This window comes from Lactuca virosa, chromosome 1 (genome assembly GCF_052849685.1).
Source record: "Lactuca virosa cultivar CGN04683 chromosome 1, Lactuca_virosa_CGN04683_v6, whole genome shotgun sequence".
Lineage (NCBI taxonomy): Eukaryota > Viridiplantae > Streptophyta > Magnoliopsida > Asterales > Asteraceae > Lactuca > Lactuca virosa.
The window spans coordinates 141,776,841-141,796,296 of NC_136426.1; positions in this window are offsets into that span (position 1 = coordinate 141,776,841).

A 19,456-nucleotide genomic window follows, 5' to 3' on the forward strand; every position below is an offset into this window, starting at 1 on the left:
TTGTTGTTGTTGTTGTTGTAGTCGTCTAGCGGAGTATAGATGACGACCACAGACCTTTCTAGACAGTCCAGTGGAACGCTAGCAGGTTCGCAACCTGTAGGTGTTGGTGAACTATATGTTCATTGGTGTACTCCATCCCCCTCATGGTTGCCTTTAGGACATGTATGGCTGAGGAGTCCCCTTAGCAGTAGTGTCCACCCCGATGATAATCCTTAGGCTAGGTCCCTTGTGATAGGTGTTTAGGGACGTAAAGTGAGGATAACGGGAATGTGTAATCAAGGTTATTGTTGATTGATGAATTTAATAAGTTTATTATTATTGTGGGTTGAAAACCCTATATGCTCACCAGACTCCCAATCCTGACCCACTCAGCTTTTTATATTACAGGTAGTGGACCCCGAGCATAATTGGATGATGATGAGAGATTTTTGGATTATAGGCCAGTAGTTGTAAATAACTGTTGAGGGCTTATAATGTCTTGTTTATGCTTTTGATCTGTATCGGAACATGACATCCCGAGGTTTTGATATAAAATGAAAATATATATTTCTTTAAGGAAGGTTTTGATAAATTTTTGTATGTTTTGTTTTGGGAACAAATTTCGCAACATCGTTTAAAAGGATTACTCTGATTTTATTTTAAAAGCATAAATTAAATCGGTCGTTTCTGGCCTAGAAATTAGGGGATGTCACACCATGTGGGATATCATCTTCATTAAAAAGCTTTTTCTAAACGGATAAGGAAGACCATAGTTGTCGGAACTAGACATCTATGAGGGAGAAATTCAAGTTAGTTGATTTAAGTCCTTAATATAAAACCCAAAACGAAATATTAAGGCTAGGACCCAACACAATATTCTACAATTGCGAAAAGGGATGCCGTAATCCAATTGTAGAATATTTGAAGGTAGGTAAATGACGATTTACCATATTCCACCATGAAAAACGAAATTGACCATTAGGTTTTAAATGGATTGAAATTCCTAGATCCTTTGAGATTCATTGAACTTTTCAATGACATGTTTAAATCTCGATTGTGCCCTTCAAGTTTGTGACTGGGATGCCGAGGATCACAAACAAGGTGTGAATAACCATGCAAATTAGCTTGGTACACCAATGTTACAAATCACCTAATCAATGTGCCGGTTAACCACACACGCTCCATTGATCTATGATTAACATCAAGTTACCCTTTGCCACACATTGTCAGACCCAGATTAGTGTGTCGGTTAACCACACACGCTCCGCTAACGACTTAACTGTAACACCCATAAAATTCGAGCTAATTTTTAAAACTTTTTAAATCATTTAAAACCACTCAGTCATTACAATTTGTTTTCAAAATAGTTTAAACATCAGAGTTCCCAGAAACCATATTCATCAATCGAGGAAGTGTACGGTCACGCGTTCGCCTTCCCACGGTCATCCGTTGAACCTGAAACAATAAACTGAAACTGTAAGCCCGAAAGCTTAGTGAGTTACCCCCAAAATACCCATACACACAACAATACACATACAATAACAAACAACATACTATGGGTCTAATCATCCATCGAGATGGAATACCCCAGGCAGGCCCGGCCCTGTGGGTGTGCAAGGTGTGCAGCCGCACAGGGCCCCGAAAAAAATAGGGCCCGAAATTTTGCGAAATTATGTAATTAAATTGTTAATATATATTTTTTTATTAAAGTATAAACAAAAAACTGATTTGGTTCAGTTGGTAGATGACTTCTTACGACGCTTCATTCCACGGGATCAACGTAGGTTCGATTCCTACTAATTCGCTTTTTGCCTAGATTGCTTAACTTCAAGTGATTTTTACTTATTTTGCATTTTCAGCCCTTCATTTATGCTCAATACTTTACTATCTATCCAACCGTCCAATTTCTATAAAAAAAATCAGTTTTTAGAAATTATATATTTATCCCCTTAACTTTTAAAAAATTATATTTTTCCTTTTTCAATTAATTTAATTTACGTTATAGGTCACTAAGCATAACCACATCCGATCTACCAGGATACCGATCTAACAGATCATACTAGCATATAACCATCCTATCTACCAGGATGTCGAGATAACATATCACAACATTAATGATCCCAATAACAAAACAAAGGGCCGGCCTTGGTGCCTTAGACCCTTGAGTACAGTGAGGATAACTCACCTCGCAATGCCGATCTGAACTGAAGAATCGAACTCCCGAATCGCTATCTCACCGGAAATCCCAAACTATCACATAATAAATACCAAGTCATTACACAACATAAAAATCTTGACTAAGGATCCACACAATCCATCATGTCCATTCTGTTTATTGGGCCAAGGCCCAATGCCAAGTCCATAACCTTGAAAGTCCTTATGCAAAGCCCATTATTGGCCCAATTTACCAAATTGGGCCCAACTCCCTAATTGGGCCAAATTCCAAGATCCATTAACAAAACTTGGCCCAAAACATAATATTCATAAGGTCCAACAAAGGCCCAAATCCAACTAGCCCAAAAAGTAGCCCAAACCCAAAGCCCAAATCACCAAAAGTCCACAGAAGGCGTACGCTGGGCGTACCCCAAGGCTACGCGGGGCGTACACGAGTCTCGCATTGACTGGAAAACGGGGTCATTGACTCAGTACGCTGGGCGTACAGAACCTTACGTTGGGCGTACGAAGGGTTTCACCAAAACCATAATAAGTGCTTAATGACTTAAGCACTTAAGCCCAAACTCCAGATCTAGTGACCAAATGTGCCTAGGACTCATAAAGTCTCGAACTTTATCACTTTGGACGTCCAGAAAGCTCTTAATCCAAGGTATTAATCCATTAAGACCCTTCTACTACATGCATGGGACATCTTAAGCCATTGGGACCTCATTTTTATCACTTAAGACCTCTTCGAGGTCCAGAAAGGACAACTTATATCGTCCAAAATGCATCATGCACCATATTGGGGTTTTTGGGACAAGAAATGGTTCCATAATGCTAGAAAGGCTAGATCTATGACCTACAAGCATAAAGTTTGAAGCTTTTTACCTTCTGGAGCTTCTAGGGCACACCACAACTTCAGATCTACAAGCCAAACTCCTTCTTCAACTATTTGTTGCAATGGCTTCACCTTCGAGAACTCAAAATACCCACCAAATCATTCTCACACACAAGAACTACGGTTTGGGGACGTTTCTGGAAGATGGAGGCTGAGAAGGAGGAGAGAAAATAAGCCATAAGGATGTTTATATAGCCCCCAACCCGAGATACTAGGGTTTCCTTCTGTTATGAGTACGCCCAGCATACACAAGTGTACGACCAGCGTACTAGGGCGCGCCCTAGTACACTCAGCGTACCCTTATGTACGTGCAGTGTACTCCTCCTGGTCCCAAAATTACAATTTAGCCCTTAGGCTCTTCATGGCTTTACCCTTCCATCCCCAGGGATTACAAATGACAAAACTTGGGATGTTACATTAACAATGTGCAAAGTGTAATTTCATGGATTAGCACCAATTCCACATTTTTCCTAAAGTAACTAAGATTGGGAATTAAATAAAAGCTTAGTTACTTTATATTTTTATCATTATACTTTTAATGAGGGAGAATTAATGTCCTATCCTACCCGTTCGGCTAACGACCCTCCACCAGTCAAGGAAGCGGTGGGTGAGAGTGGACACCCATTAAACTGTCATTTTATAGGCAGTAACCTTATACCCCCCTTATAGACCAGCTTCGTGAATGATGCCTACTAACGGTAAGACTGACTTTATTCTTATACACACACATATATATATATATATATATATATATATATATATATATATATATATATACATATAAATATTAAACCTATAATATTATAATAGTATAAGGGTAGAATTAAACCTTATAGACCAGCTTCGTGAATGATGCCTACTAACGGTAAGACTGACTTTATTCTTATACATATATATATATATATATATATATATATATATATATATATATATATATATATATATATATATAAACCTATAATATTATAATAGTATAAGGGTAAAATTTTAACTTTTAAAACTCTAGGGTTTGGAACTAAAGTATTCAAAAGTGAAACTTTACAAATTCCAAAACTTGAGGGAAAGTTTTGAACTATTCAAAAAAAAAAACTTTTTGTATCCATAACTTATGAGTTTAATATAGGTTTTATGAAAAGATCCTTGACATTCCATAACTTGAGGATAAGTTATGGACTTCATAAAAACATTTATGTAAAAAGACTCTTCAAGTTCCAGAACTTGAGGACAAGTTATGGAAGACTTAAAACCACTTAAGATGACATTTAAAAAATGAGACTTTTCACTTTCCATAACTTGAGGACAAGTTATGGATTTCATCAAAAACATTTAGATCAAAAACTGTAACTAACAAAATCATACAGTTTGTCTATGATCTAATTAAACTTATAAGCAAGATAATTCATATCAAACAAATTTCAAGAAATTAGCCTAATCATCTAAACTAATAAAAATCATGAAACTTTGCCAATTATCTTTTATTTGGATGAGAATCATCATTACCATATCAAAAAAATCAGATTTTATGAACTAAAACATTTTGTGGTAATGATTCTAATCCAAAACAGGCCAAAAAACTCAAAAAACTGCTGTCTGGACAGGCAACTCGTCGAGCCCCATACTGGACTCGACGAGTCCAAGGCGAAATTCATCCTACTCGTCGAGTCCAAGCATGGACTCGTCGGGTAGGGTAGTCAGACAACATTTCAGCTTTAAAAAATAACACATTGCATCAAATATAAAAGAAAACAACCCATGGCTCTGATACCACTGTTGGGTTTTGGTATACTACAACATCATATGGTGCACATACAATCCTAAATGCTTTGGATCTATGTTTTCTCTAATTATACATGCAATATTGTTTCCAAAGAATTAAGCCTACAACTAGCATACAATTAACATATAAATCATAGAAATGAGTTGTAGAATTACCTTATATGTTGTAGCTTGTAGTTTTGGCCTTTAAGAGCTTAGTGCCTCAAGTGTTGCACCTCAAACAAGTCACAAAAATCATGAACAATTGGTGAATATTGAGAGAAAAGTTATATGAAGCACAAATCAGCTCTCACTCTACTTGGAATTCTTGGGTGCCGATTTTGGAGACTATGGGTCCCTTTTATAGTGTGGCTAGGTCTAGGGTTACATCCATGCAAACCCTAATGCCCATGAGCTTTCATATTCCTTAGGCTCCATGGGTTAAACCTCCATGGACTATCCATGGACCACCATATTGGTTTAACCCATCCTAAACAACAATTGGCCCACACTATAAGAATCATTGATTTACCAAATCAATCCCCATATATTTAATTAGTCTCTTTAGATCACTAAATTAATTCCAAACTAATTCTTGATCAATACTAATTAAATAATAAGATTCCTCAATTAATATATTATACATATAATATATTAATAAATCACAAATAACCTCTTACTCAAATATCCATCCTATCAAATTGTCCTGATGAAGGCAACCCGAAATGGACCATGCTACTCTCGGGTCAAGTACATACCAATTATAGCTATGGGCTTAGACACCTAATCCAACACCATGTTCTCCAAAGTCCACAACTTGACCCAACCCTAAAAGTAAACGGAAGTCAACACTCAAGTAAACAATCCATGTTGACTTAACTATTCGAGTGCAGCTCATGAACTCGTCGATTCCTCAGTACTTAGAAACCACAAAAACCCGAGTCAACTCGCCAAGTTGCTAGCCAACTCGTCGAGTCCATGCAGAGTCTAGAAGACCGGGGGAAAACCCTAACCACTCGTCGAGTTGTCTCATCAACTCGTCTAGTTCACTCTGAATCCAGAAACGGGGAAAACCCAAATCAACTCGTCGAGTTGGATGCCCAACTCTTCGATTTCTTCAACCCTTTCTCATAAAACTCATTCCAGTCAATTCTAATGCTCCAAACTCCAGATCCAACTTCCTAGGATGAAGTTACCACATAAAGTTGCTAACTTTATGATCATGCAAGGCCTCCCAAGGCTATAACACCCAAAACTAAGCTCAAGAAGGGGTTTAGGACATGAAGACGGCTCAAAGCTTCGTAAAGCTTGAAGCTTTATATACATGGGACCTAGAGAAGTCCAGATCTGAAACTCATACCCTCAGGGCAAGCTTAACTCGAGAATGGCCCTCATTTTGCACCAAAAAGCCCATAAACTCACATAAAAAGAGATTTAAGAAATGGTAAGCTAAGGTAAAGACTTTATACCTCCAAATGGATGCTACAACTGTATGAACGTTGGATCTAAAAACTCCTTCTTGTTCGAAGTTCTTCACTCTTCATGCTCCTTCAAGGAATGCACAAAAAATACACACTATTAGCTCCAAACACTCTCAAAATGGAAGGTACTCGATTAGGGTTTGTCTCAGGGTGGCAAAGTGATGAGGGAGGCGGGGTAAAGAAGTTAAAGTCCTTTATATAGGGTGCAAGCCCGAACAATTAGGGTTTCATCAAACAGACTCAACTCGTCGAGTCTAGTCCTCCGACTCGACGAGTAAAATTCCTATTCCGCGCATGCTGATCAACTCCTACACGACAAGTTGGGGCCAACCAACTCGTCGAGTAGATCCTTCCACTTACACTAAATCCTCAAGTTCCACATCCAGGAATCGGGGTGTTACAATGAATTTGGGATGTTACATCAAAATCTTGATTATAAATACGATAAATTCAAATCTCAAGGGCATGAATCTTAGAGGAATACTCCTATGAAAATGAGAGAAATAGTGAAATTTCAAGAAGTAGTTGAAAATTTCGTTCCACTAAAGGTGACGAACAAAACTATCAAGTTGACAATGAAGATGATGTACAAGTAATCGAAGAATTAGATACTACCACACCGTGCCAATCATTTTCTCAGGAGGATGATCAGATTCTTGAACCTCCACCATAAAAAATTCACCGCCACACAATAGAGGTATACCTAAACCTACATTTGAAACTGACGTGTCTTCCAAAGTTACGTATCTTATAAGTAACTATGTGTTTGATCAAAACTTGTCTGATTCAAATAGGGCATTTGTGAATCAATGATCTTTTGTAACTATTCCTAATAATATGCATGAAGCTTTAGCTGATCCAAAATGGAGAAGTGACATGAACGAAGAAAAAGACTTATTACAAAAGAATGAAACATGGGATCTCAAAGATCAACCTCCATAAAAAAAGCATAGTTGGATGTTGATAGATCTACATAGTAAATTATAAGGCTGATATGATAATTGAAAGATATAAAGCAAGATTGGTGGAAAAGGTTACACTCATACCCATGGAATCAATCATACAAATTTTTTTGCTCCCGTTGCTAGTATCAATTTGTCAAGAGTATTCTTATCCTCAAATGCAAATCTTGTTTGGACATTGCAACAATTTGATGTAAAATATTCCTTGTTACATAAAGAACTTTCCGTAGAAGTATATATGGATCCTCTACCAGGGTACATAATGACTGAGAAACAGAAAAAAAAAGATGTGTAAATAAACAAAGTTATACGGTCGCAAGCAATAATTTTTTGGGAATGTGGTTCGAAAGGTTTATTAAGGCTTTGATCATCCAGCTTCAATTAAAGCAATACAAATCACACATTATTCTTGAAAAGGAAACACTATAAGATCACCTCTCTTAATATGTATGTTGATGATATGGTTATTACAAGTGATGACCCTGATAAACAAAATGCTCTCCAAAATTACTTGTCTCATGAATTTGAAATAACAGATCTTGGTCCATTGAAATACTTCCTTGGGATTTGACATATCTCGATCAAAGTCCTGAATCTTGCTATTCCAAAGTATACCCTCTTTTAAAAGAATTTGTAATGTTGGGTTAGTACATACACCAATGATTGAAGGCCTGAAACTTAAAAATAAAACACGCCATATACCAGTTGAAAAAAGGAGGTTCCAAAGACTCGTAGGAAGGTTGATGTACTTGGCAAACACATGACTAGATATTAATTATACATTAAGAGTGATCATCCAATCCATGCACAATTTAAGAAAAAAATATATGGATGTTGTCTTGCATTTATTGTAGTATTTAGATCCAACTCTAAGAAATGGAGTTATTTTCAAAAAAGAATTCAAACAGCTAAAGTGTTGAAATATATACAGATGCGTATTGGGCAAGATAAAAAATGATTGTTGATCCACCTCTGGATACTTCAACTTCGTTAAAGGATATCATGACCGTACCACGCATGTTGAAGTGGAAAAATGTTTCATTAAAGATCAAATTAGATGACAAGACATTGTAATTACTAAAGCTTCGATCAAGAGATCAACTATCATACATCCCTACTAAATCCATCTCAAAACAAGTTTTTTTTCAAACTCCTAAACAAGTTGGGAATGTATGATATATCTGCACCAATTTCAGATGGAAATATTGAGATTTTTTTAAATAAATGGATTTTTTTAGATATTGGATTGAGATACGATAAGGAGAGATATTGGGGATTTGATTTCCTTATTCTCTTGTATTGGTTTTATCAATCTCCTAAAAATATTGTATCTTCTTTTTTGGGTTGATATAATGAAAATAAGCTCTTAAGAATAACACCCCCACAGTTTTATCGGGAGGTGTTGCCCAAACGTTTAAAGTAGACTTAAAATTTTAAAACAGTGATGTAGGATTGCCTTTGGTGAAGATATCACCATAGTGTAATGTCGATGATGTAAATATATATTGAGTCAAAAATTGTATCTCCAAAAGTGCCCTTATGGCGAGCAGGCATATATATATATATATATATATATATATATATATATATATATATATATAAAGTTCAATAGAGAACCATAATTATTGGTTCTTCAAGGAACCAAATCTTTTTTTCAATTTCTAGAGCTTATTCTTTATCGAAAAAAATCTAAAAATATATAAATTCATATATTAACATTATGAATGTGAAAAATATTTTGGATTCACATGGTGAATTTTCAAAGATTCACATTATGAATTTGACGTAAAAAAAAATCGAATTTGATATCATTGGAAAAAGGATAAAAAGTTATGAATTTCTGTATTTTTAGTTTTTTTTTTGATAAAAAATAAGTTATAAAAGTTGAAAAAAAGATTGGTTCCTTGGTTCCTTGGATAATTATGGTTCTCTATTGAACCTCACCCTATATATATATATATATATATATATATATATATATATACACACACACACACACATACACACTTACTTTTAAGAATGTGTCCTACTGATGTGAAATACACTAACACTCCCATTTAGAGACGGAGGTTCGATGATAGACAAGGGATGTGTCAAGCCATGGGGGTGAAAATGTTAGCATTGATACCATGTAAGATACATGTGGAGTCCAAGATTGTCTCTCCAAGAGCCTTTATGGAGAGAGGGAAACTAGAACATCTATAGACACTTATAGGACTGTGTCGTACCGATGTGGGATACACTAACAGTGGAACATGGAAGACTTGAACTAGTCCCAATGCAACCTGATCTCAGAGCAAGTGGATGTCCATATTGATTTTTGGTGCGTTGATGTTACATCGGATTTGAGGGCATGTATAGAACACTAACATTATCATGGTAAACGATGGCCTCTTTGGGAAGAGATGAATGTAGTTCTCAAAGTAGGATATGCAACCAACAAGTATCAGTGGCTGCTACATTGGTGACGTCGTGGTATTCTGCCTCAACAATGGAACGAGAGATATTAGCTTGGAAATTGGACGTATAGGAAAGTAGGTTCCCTCCTAGGAACACATAATACCCAGAGGTAGGTCTTCTATTTGTAGGGAAACCGCCCCAATCTGTACCAAAGCAGGAAACGAGATATGATGAGGTCGGGGCATGAATCTGGAGACCATGTACGAGAGTGACTTGAACATAGCAAGGAATGCACTTAAGCGCTCGAACGTGGGCCTCAGGGCCGGCTCAACCAATTTGGGGGCTCTAAGCGAACCAAGAATTTGGGGCCCTTTAACATTTACTATACTTAATATTATAAACCCTCCTCCTTTATCCGGACTTGGGACCGGCAATAATAAACTAAAAAGTTTACAAATGGCGGAGTTAAAAAAAATTTCTTTTTTTTTATGTATATGTTTTTTTGTGAATATATTTTATGACATATAGTTAATTTTTCTAGCCTTTTTAGATGCAAATTCTTTAATGAAATTTTCATAATCAATTTCTTTTACTAAATGTTTTTCAATTGACAAAATAGCTAATCCATTTAATCTTTCTTGTGACATTGTAGATCTTAAATAATTTTTTACCAGTTTTAATTTTGAAAAACTTCTTTCTGCAGAGGCAACGGTTACATGAATAGTTACCATAATCCTATAGGCAACATATGCATTTGGAAAAGAACTAAACTTTTTAATGTAATTAAGTATACTAATAATTGTATCACGTTCTAAATGTACAATATGTCTTAAAAGTTTTAGTTCATGAAATAAATCTAAACCATCAATATGTAAGCTATCATCATGCTTTAAAGATTTTTCAAGATTTAAACAATGTTTTTTTAAAGTATTTTCATCAAATGATTTTAATTTTTCTATACTAAATAGAAAACCAAAAATATTTTTGAACTCGTTAAATTGCTCAAATCTACTTTTAAGTGAAGTAATGATTTTATCTACTATATATAAAAAGTAACCAGTTTTAAATAACATTTTAGGGGTTTTAATAGTTTCATTAGCAACATTTTCATCATATCGTCTATTTCTTTGAATGATACGTTTTCACGAAATTCAGGTTTTATGTTCATTTTTAAAAGCCAATTCTTTTGCATAATCTAAAGCTTTTTCAAATCCATTTTCTCTATATTCTTCAAAGAAACACAAAAGTCCATTTAGTTATCTATAACATCATCGATACACATATCATTTGATTGCAAACTTTTACTAACAGTGTTAATAGCAAACAAAACATCATACCAAATAATCATTCCTAATAAAAATTCATAGTTTTCAAGTTCATATGTTGCTAAACATTTAGCCTCACTTTTAATTTTTAGATCTCCACAATTTTTGGATAATTGTAAACGTGCATTTCTTAATTGTGGTGCTTGGAATCTAATTGCTTTTACACTTTCTACCCTACTTTCCCAACGAGTTTGCGATAATGATTTAAGTGTTAGGTTTGATATATTATCTTGTAATATTTTCCACCTTTGAGTTGATGAAGCAAATATCGAATATATACGTTGTATAACTCCAAAAAATTCACTAGGGTTTTTTACACGAATTAGCCATATCACAAATTACTAAATTTAAACTATGACAACCACAAAGAGTGTAGAATGCTCTAGGGTTAATATCTAACAATCGTTTTTGTACACCTTGATGTTTTCATTTCATTCATTGTCATAACCTTGACCCCTAACATCATTTATATCTAGTCCTATATTTTTAATTTCATCAACTATAGCATCATATAAGCCTTTACCGGTTGTATTATCTACAATTAAAAATCCTAGAAAGTACTCCTTAACTTCAATTGGAGTTGTTGAAAGATATAAACATCGTAAGATAATTGACATTTGTTCTTTATGACTTGTATCGGGAGTACAATCAAGTATTATTGAAAAGTATTTAGCCTCTTTACTTTTTTATAATTTTACTTTTAACTTCTTCTCCTAATAAACTAAGAAGTTCATTTTGCATATTGTGTCCAAGATAATGACTATGAATTTCTTTGTCATTAATTCTCCTAATATGTTCTTGCATAATAAGATCAAATTCTACAATCATTTCAATTATAGTTAAAAAATTACCATAATTTTCTTCATAAAACTTTTCATTTGTTCCACGAAATGCTAAATTATTTTTTCCGAAAGTTTTTACTACAACAATGATTCTTATTAAAATATTTTTCCAACGTTGTTTTTCTTTATTTATTTGTTCTTGGATTTGTTTGTTAATTGTTTTATTATTTGCTAATCTAGTTTCTAAGTCAATCCATGACCTCATATTAAGAATGTGTCCGTTACTTGATTCGTGTCTTTTTAGTATACTAGAAATATTGTTCCAATCATTATTACCTTTATGTGCCAATGAACATGTAGATGTATTCACATTAAATAATTTACAACAAAAACAAAAAACTCTATCTACATCTATGGAATAAACCAACCATGTTCGTTCGTATTTTTCTCCATTTAGTATTTTTTGCATATAAAGAGATGTACTAAAGTTTCTTAAATGTTGATCTTTTGGAAATTTAAAATCATAAATCTTAATAGGACCTTTTTCTACGATTAAATCTCTTAAATTAGTACTAATATTATTCCATCTACTTGGATCATATATGTTTAAATGCATGTTATCCTTTTTAATATTAGTTTGTTCGTTATCATTTTCAATATTAGTTTGTTCGTTATCATTTTCACTATTAGTTTGTTCGTTATCAATATCAATATTAGTTTGTTCATTATCATTTTTACTATTAGTTTGGTCGTTACTTTCACTATTAGTTTGTTCGTTATCAATATCAGTATTAGTTTGTTCATTATCATTCTCGATATTAGTTTGTTCATGATCATTATTATCAACATTAGTTTGTTCTTGTTCATTATCAACATTAGTTTGTTCTTGTTCATTATTAACATTTTTGTTTGATGTTAAAAATTTTAAAAATGATCATTTTTGTGATTCAATAAAAGCTTCTTGTTGCATTTTCCTTTTCCTTTTTAAAGCTTCGGATTCATATTTTCTCTTTGACATTATTATTAAGTATTTTATTAATAATAACAATGAACAATCACCAAGACAACTACTATAAGTATAGAATATATGGATTATAATTATACCGCCCCTGAGATAATGGAAATCTCAAATATGGAAAACTGAAAACTCAAATTCGTTCCAACATGATTCACTGATTGTATATTTTGTAATCTGTTGTAATCAATGAACAATTGAATAAAAAATTAGAGAACCGAACAAATAAGAAACTGAAATCTGAAAAGTATTAACTAATAAGTAATAACTATTAAGCCTAACCAGCTTTAAAATAAATATATATAAGGGCTCAAGTATTAGCTTTAGTTATCAACATGATCCATTAGCTAATGAATTGTTATCAATATGTTTATTTAACTCTTCTCATAATTAAAAAAATGAAAAATAACTTATAATACAAACTAAAATTCAAGGTTCATTGAATCATTGTTTATGGCCATTGTTATTGATCTTGGGTGTTCCGCATAAACTTTGCTTACTAGTTTAAAGTCTTGCAACTTTTGGCTAACTTTTGGTAATTTGGTGTACACAATTTTTATCAATATAATATAAATTCTAAAGTAACCTGATCCAATATGCAAATTCTGTGAATTTTGAAAACAATTTCATGGCATTTGACTACAAGACTACAAGTCTACACTCTAGAATACAATCATATGACATGAAAACAAATTAACAAGATTAGAAGAAGAACAGATGGATCATGGAACTTGGAAGAAGTCGTATATTACCGTTTATGGAGATTGGAGAAGGCTTCAGTGGAGAAGGAAGAAACCGTATGCAGTTGTGCGGCACAACTTGTGCCGTGAATCAGAACTTAGAAGTCAGAAGAAGAAGAAGATCGAGCAGAGCAGGCGATGAGAGCGCAAACACAAAAATCGTATGTAATGGAACTGTGGAAGAAGAAACGTCGTTTTTTTTAGCCGTTTAGAGCCTTAGCCGGATTAGGGATATAATACATGGACTCCTTGGTTTGTGGAGCCCTCTAGATATAGGGGCCCTAAGCCCTAACTTTGATTTAATATGCATAAGGCCGGCCCTGGTGGGCCTCACCGAGATCCTGCAGGAACATAAAAATCTGCTAGAAAACATGCATGGTTGTGGCCTAGTAAATGTGAGTTATTGAAGGGCACCTGGAAGACTGTGGTAATCGATGGGTTCCAACACTAGTGTACTAGAAGTGTCTAACTTGGACTCTGTGTCATTAGGGGTACGATAAGGCTTGAAACTAAGTATACCCGCTCTTTCCAATATCTCAGTGGTATACTTGGTATGACTATGAAATATACCGATAACGGACCAAGTAACATACTCGTTCCAATATCTTAATGAGGAAGCAGTTGAGGTGTTCTAGATCAATCATGATGAACTCTCTGCTAAGAGATGTAACTATATGATCTACACACTCATAGACAAGGCGGTCAAGATTGTGTCATCGACATATAATAACAAGTATCCAGTAGTAGATCCCCAACAATACACAAAAAGTTAAGAATTACTGTGACTGTGGGCAAAACTGATGCTCACCACAAAGGAAAAAAAGCGTTAGAACCATGTCCGGGGCCCTATTTGATGTCATATAGGACCAACATAGGTAGCAGTGTCATGAAAACTTGTTAATTGGTTCCTGAGCATAGTTCTTGTTGGTGACCGTGCTTTTAACGTAAAGCTGATATAGGCCAGTGACGAGAGACAACAAGGCTGAGAATCTTGTGTATGTTACCCGACTCGACAATCGGCTTTAACATCTCATCATTGTTAATGTCGAGACACTGACTTTTTTGTTTGCTACCAAACGAGATTTGTAGCAGGTAAGGGACCATCGACATATAACTTCCAATAAAGAGATACATCGAGCGAACAATATTTATTTCCGGTGTTCTCAAAATAAGGACATATATGCCGTTCATGATATGCGATTTGAACTCGTCATCCATGGATTTCTTTCCAGGATTAAAGAAATTGAATATACCATCACGGACAAGAGAGATAGTGGAGTTGTTAAGGTTGAGGTGATGCACGAGTATGGTAATGTCGTGTCAGGATCGGTTTGTCATTCGGTGTGAGGGTTGAGGGGCGGTGTCTAGAGATGTAGACGAGACTATAGTGTGGTCAAGTTTGAGTTTGTAACCAAATTTCAGATATTTTTCGGGGTTGTTCGTGGGTTGTAGGTTGACCCAGATCCATATCTAGCACCAAGACACGACGACCAAATCCCATGTCGCATCATTGACACCATCTGTAGGACTTGTAGGACTATATCTTGCTTTGTATGGTTCAATCGTTTCTATTTTCGGAACAATCTACAAAGCAATTGCTATTGAGCATATTCCTTTAGGGCTTGGAGAATACCCTATATATGTCATGTAATATTCATTTGAGGGTTTGCATAAAGATGTAATCATAGGGGTTAGAGTGTGGAGTCACTTTTCATCGGAGTTCTTTTATTTTTTATTCTTTGTACTCCTCTTTATGAAATATTATTATTTTTGGCACCAAAACTCATCCTCTTGATTATGTTGTTTTTATTATTTCCACATGTCAAATCATGTGATCATATTGAGACAAGCCCTCTCCTTGAAATCTAAAATTTTAAATGACAATTAATGAGTACTTGACGGGTATCGGTTCCACAATATCACAAGTTCTATAAACTTTGCTATTGAGCTTTGTACTTCTAGCGCTTTAACTCAAGTTAAATCTTATTTGATATTTGTAAATTGATTTGATAGAATTATCTTGAGTGAACCAAAATAGGCGATATATTTTAAATCTAAAACTGCATTTACATGGTTGTATTCGTGATTGGTAAAATCTCAAAGTTTTCATATTACAGTGATTTAATTATTTTTCTGTACAAAACATATCCGAATATCACGACACAATTTTATTCACGCACTTCACCTAGTTTATCAATATAAAAGTGTTGGATTCAAACTTAACTAACCAAGGTTGTAACCATTTCAACAAAACCCGAGAAGTAATATAACATTTCATACTTTATATAGCACAAACACGAAAATTCATATAACTTATACAAATTACACCCATCTTTATTAGGTTTGCTTATACAAACTAAGCCATCATTTGTTACCATTCCTTCGATCAAGATCTCAAGGGTGTGCCTTATTACCATGAGCCATAGAAGGTGCAGGTGCAAGGACTGTCACACTGTCCTCATCCTCATCAGCTCCAGGAGGAAAGGGGACATCACAACAGGGGTAACCAGGGTAGCAGCAAACCTCATCTGGGCGATCATCAAATGGAAATGGCTTTGAAGCCATTGTAGTAGGTCCCACTACCACAAGTATCATCATGCATATTGTTACAATCGTTCTCATGATGCCCATTTGGTTCTCGATGTTTGAATGTACTCCATTGATGCTTAGTGCATCTACTTATATAAGAAAATGTGTAAAGAAATGGCATCTTTCTTCAAACGGCAAGACAACACAGAAACTAACTGACCTCATTGGATTCTTACTTTTTTTCTTATTAATTATTATACCCTAACCAAATACCGTAAAAGTCATGAATATTGGGATTTACACCCCTAATTGTTTTTGCAACGACGACAAAAGTACATGCATTTATTTCACACCATTATTATAAATCTTGCATATCCATGAACAAGCTTGGATGTGCCAATCATGGTTCTTGATACTGTAAGGGCCAGTTTTTAGTATATCCTAATTGATCAAAGATCGTACAACAATCAGCATCTTGACAGAAAAGATGAAATCAGTATAAGATTTACAGAAAGAATAACCAAGAAATATGTGTTTGGTGTTTTGGATAAGTATAGTACCTTGAAAATTTATTTGTTCCTTTTAACCTGTGTATTGGACCTTATTCACCAATGCTCAAAACATGATGCAATAAACTATGGTTTTTTTTTTTTTTTTTTTTGATGAATGTGAGAATTGAATCTCGGAATGCAGAGGCATATTTTCAAATATGAATTAATCTTGCTGTAGTGAAGAATGAAGGTAGTGGGTGAAAATGGACTAAAAATAGTAGGAGAAATATGAAGCAAAATCTAACATTGACAAACGTAGCTTCAATCAACCCCTACTCTCTCATAATTTAATTAGGTTAAACCAGTGGAAACCACTGTCGAGAAAAAAACACTATTCGTAATATGAAATCATAATATGTTGGGTCGATATTATATTTTCTCTACACAACCACACCAATATTTGATGGTAATTTTCCAAAAAAACGCATTCATGAAATCATATCTTACACGTTTTTTCAAGTTTTATTTGTTGTGTTTTCACTATCGTCGTATAGTTTATTTCTCGCGAAGCCCATCAACTTTACAACATGTTCCCGAGTTTTTTAAGGAAGGAAAGGAAAGACAAGGAGGAAAGTTGTGTTTGTGAGTTTTTTTAATAACTAGGGGGAAAAGGAAAAATGATGAAGTGTGTTTTCCAGTTTCATTTAAGGAAGAAAAGAAAACAGAAGGAAAGAAAACCTTTTTCCAATCAAAATCTATCCCTAAAAGATGAGATCGATTGGGAAGGAAAGTTTCCTTCGGTTTCCTTTCTTTTCCTGTTATTCCCTTTCTTTCCTCTTAATTTTAAACTCGAGAATGAGATGTTAACAAATTAGATAATTAAATAATTATGGGTTTGTTAGAATTAAATAATTAAATTTTGTGTTTGTTAAGAAATGATGTTATATAAATGTTGAACCGAGAATTATGAATCCTCAGCTGAAATTTTCCCTCCAATTCCTTAATTCCATAACAATTTGAGTAATTAAATTCAAATATTTGAATTCGTGAAATAAAGTTTGATGTACTACACATCACATTTTATAACTTTTTTTTTAAATTTAAAAATCTTGAAAGAAATAAATCTTACATTTTGGAATGGATGCCACTTCTTGTTTCTTCTGCCTCACCTTCTTTCCCTACCAAAACATAGGGATGTGTGTAGAATCCTAACTTCCATGGGAGGATTTAGAGGGGTTACCGGCAACCCCTAACTTTTCCGGCCGTATTGGAAAATTTTTTGAAAATTTTGAAAATTTTTATTTTTTCTACTATCGTGCAACCCCTAACTTTCTCGTGCATCCCCTACTGAGAAATCTTGCGTCCGCCCCTGCTAACCCCATGCTCATATAACCACTTTGGGTAAGAAATCTCTTAAAATACACAACTTGTCTTTTATTAAACACAACTAATGCTTACGTACAGAAGGTTCACTACATTTTCGCAAACTACCCTCAAAACCCAATACAAAAAGAAGCTAAGTTTCTAAGAGAAGAATATATAAAAAGAAACAAGCTAACTTCTTTTTACTCTCCTCATAGCCGTGACTTATATACTACTAGTTTATAACCCGTGGGAACCACGGTTATAAAATTAATTAAACTTTTATAATAAAAATTTATAATTATTAATTAGTTATTTTAAATTAGTTGTAACATCCCGACTCCCAGGTATAATATTTATAATATCTAATTATGAGTTAAGTGAGTAACTCGATGAGTGGGTGCCCCAACTCGTGGAGTAGATACGAATTGACCACGTGGGTTTTACAACAAACTCGGCGAGTTGGCGCTGTGAGTGGAAACCCTAATCTTTCGGGTTTGTGTCCTATTTAAAGGGCCTGAAGCCCCCATTTCCGCCTCACCAGCCACCCAACTCCCCTGTGTGAAACCCTAATTGACCAGATTGATTTGGGAGAGAGAGTGAGAGACTAAATTGAGTGGTTTTATGCATCCTTGGAAGGAGATTTGGAGAGCTTGGCGTATTTGATCAAGGAGGGGCTGTAGATCCAGAGTTCTTCAGTGATTAGCTTCAGTGCAAAGGTAAAAAACTTCTATCTTGACCTTTCCTTTGTGAGATCTTAGTTTAGCGAGGTTTTAAGGGTTTTCTCCCATCCATCCTTTGACAATGAGTTATTTGAGCATATCATGAGGTTGAAACCTCAGATCTGGACTGTAGGAGGACTTGAGAGCCCAAAGATTTGAGCTCTATTGAGCTAGAGTCTAGCTTTTGTGCATTTAACCCTTGTTGGAGTTTGTGTTGGCATTATGGGTCTAATATGCCATGCATGAACGTAAAGCTTACAGCTTTACGTGACATTCGAGCCTTGGGAGGCTAGATCTAGAGTTTGGGGTTGTATATCTGCCTTAAAACGTCTGAATGAGGAAATAGACTGAATGGACTTGCCGAGTCAATGAGCTGACTCGACGATTCGGCGAGGGTTTTCCCCCAATGAGTCTGGACATGGACTGTTGACTCGAGTGTTGACTTCTGTTGACTTTAGGGTTTGGTCAAGACAGGGATTATGGGGACCATGGAGGGGTAAAATGGTCTTTTACCCATTGCAAGAGTTTGAGAAAGAAAATAACTTAGTTTATTTAGAGTCGTGATTTAAGTGTTACTTAGAGATAATTATCATATGTGTTAGGCAGAAGCTAGTTCGAGATTCGTGTACGAGGTTATTTGCTTGCTTGCTTACGAGGTGAGTCTTCTCACTATACTTACCTAGAGTGGTAACCTTTGTGTGACTGGAGGGTCTTATGTGCTTATATTGAGTACTGTGATATCCTGCATTATGTCTTTGTGATTTATGTTGTGTATTATTCTGAGCTTATTGAGTTAGGACCGGAGGGTCCACCCGAGTTATGGGACCAGAGGGTCCCACTGATACACATTGACCGGAG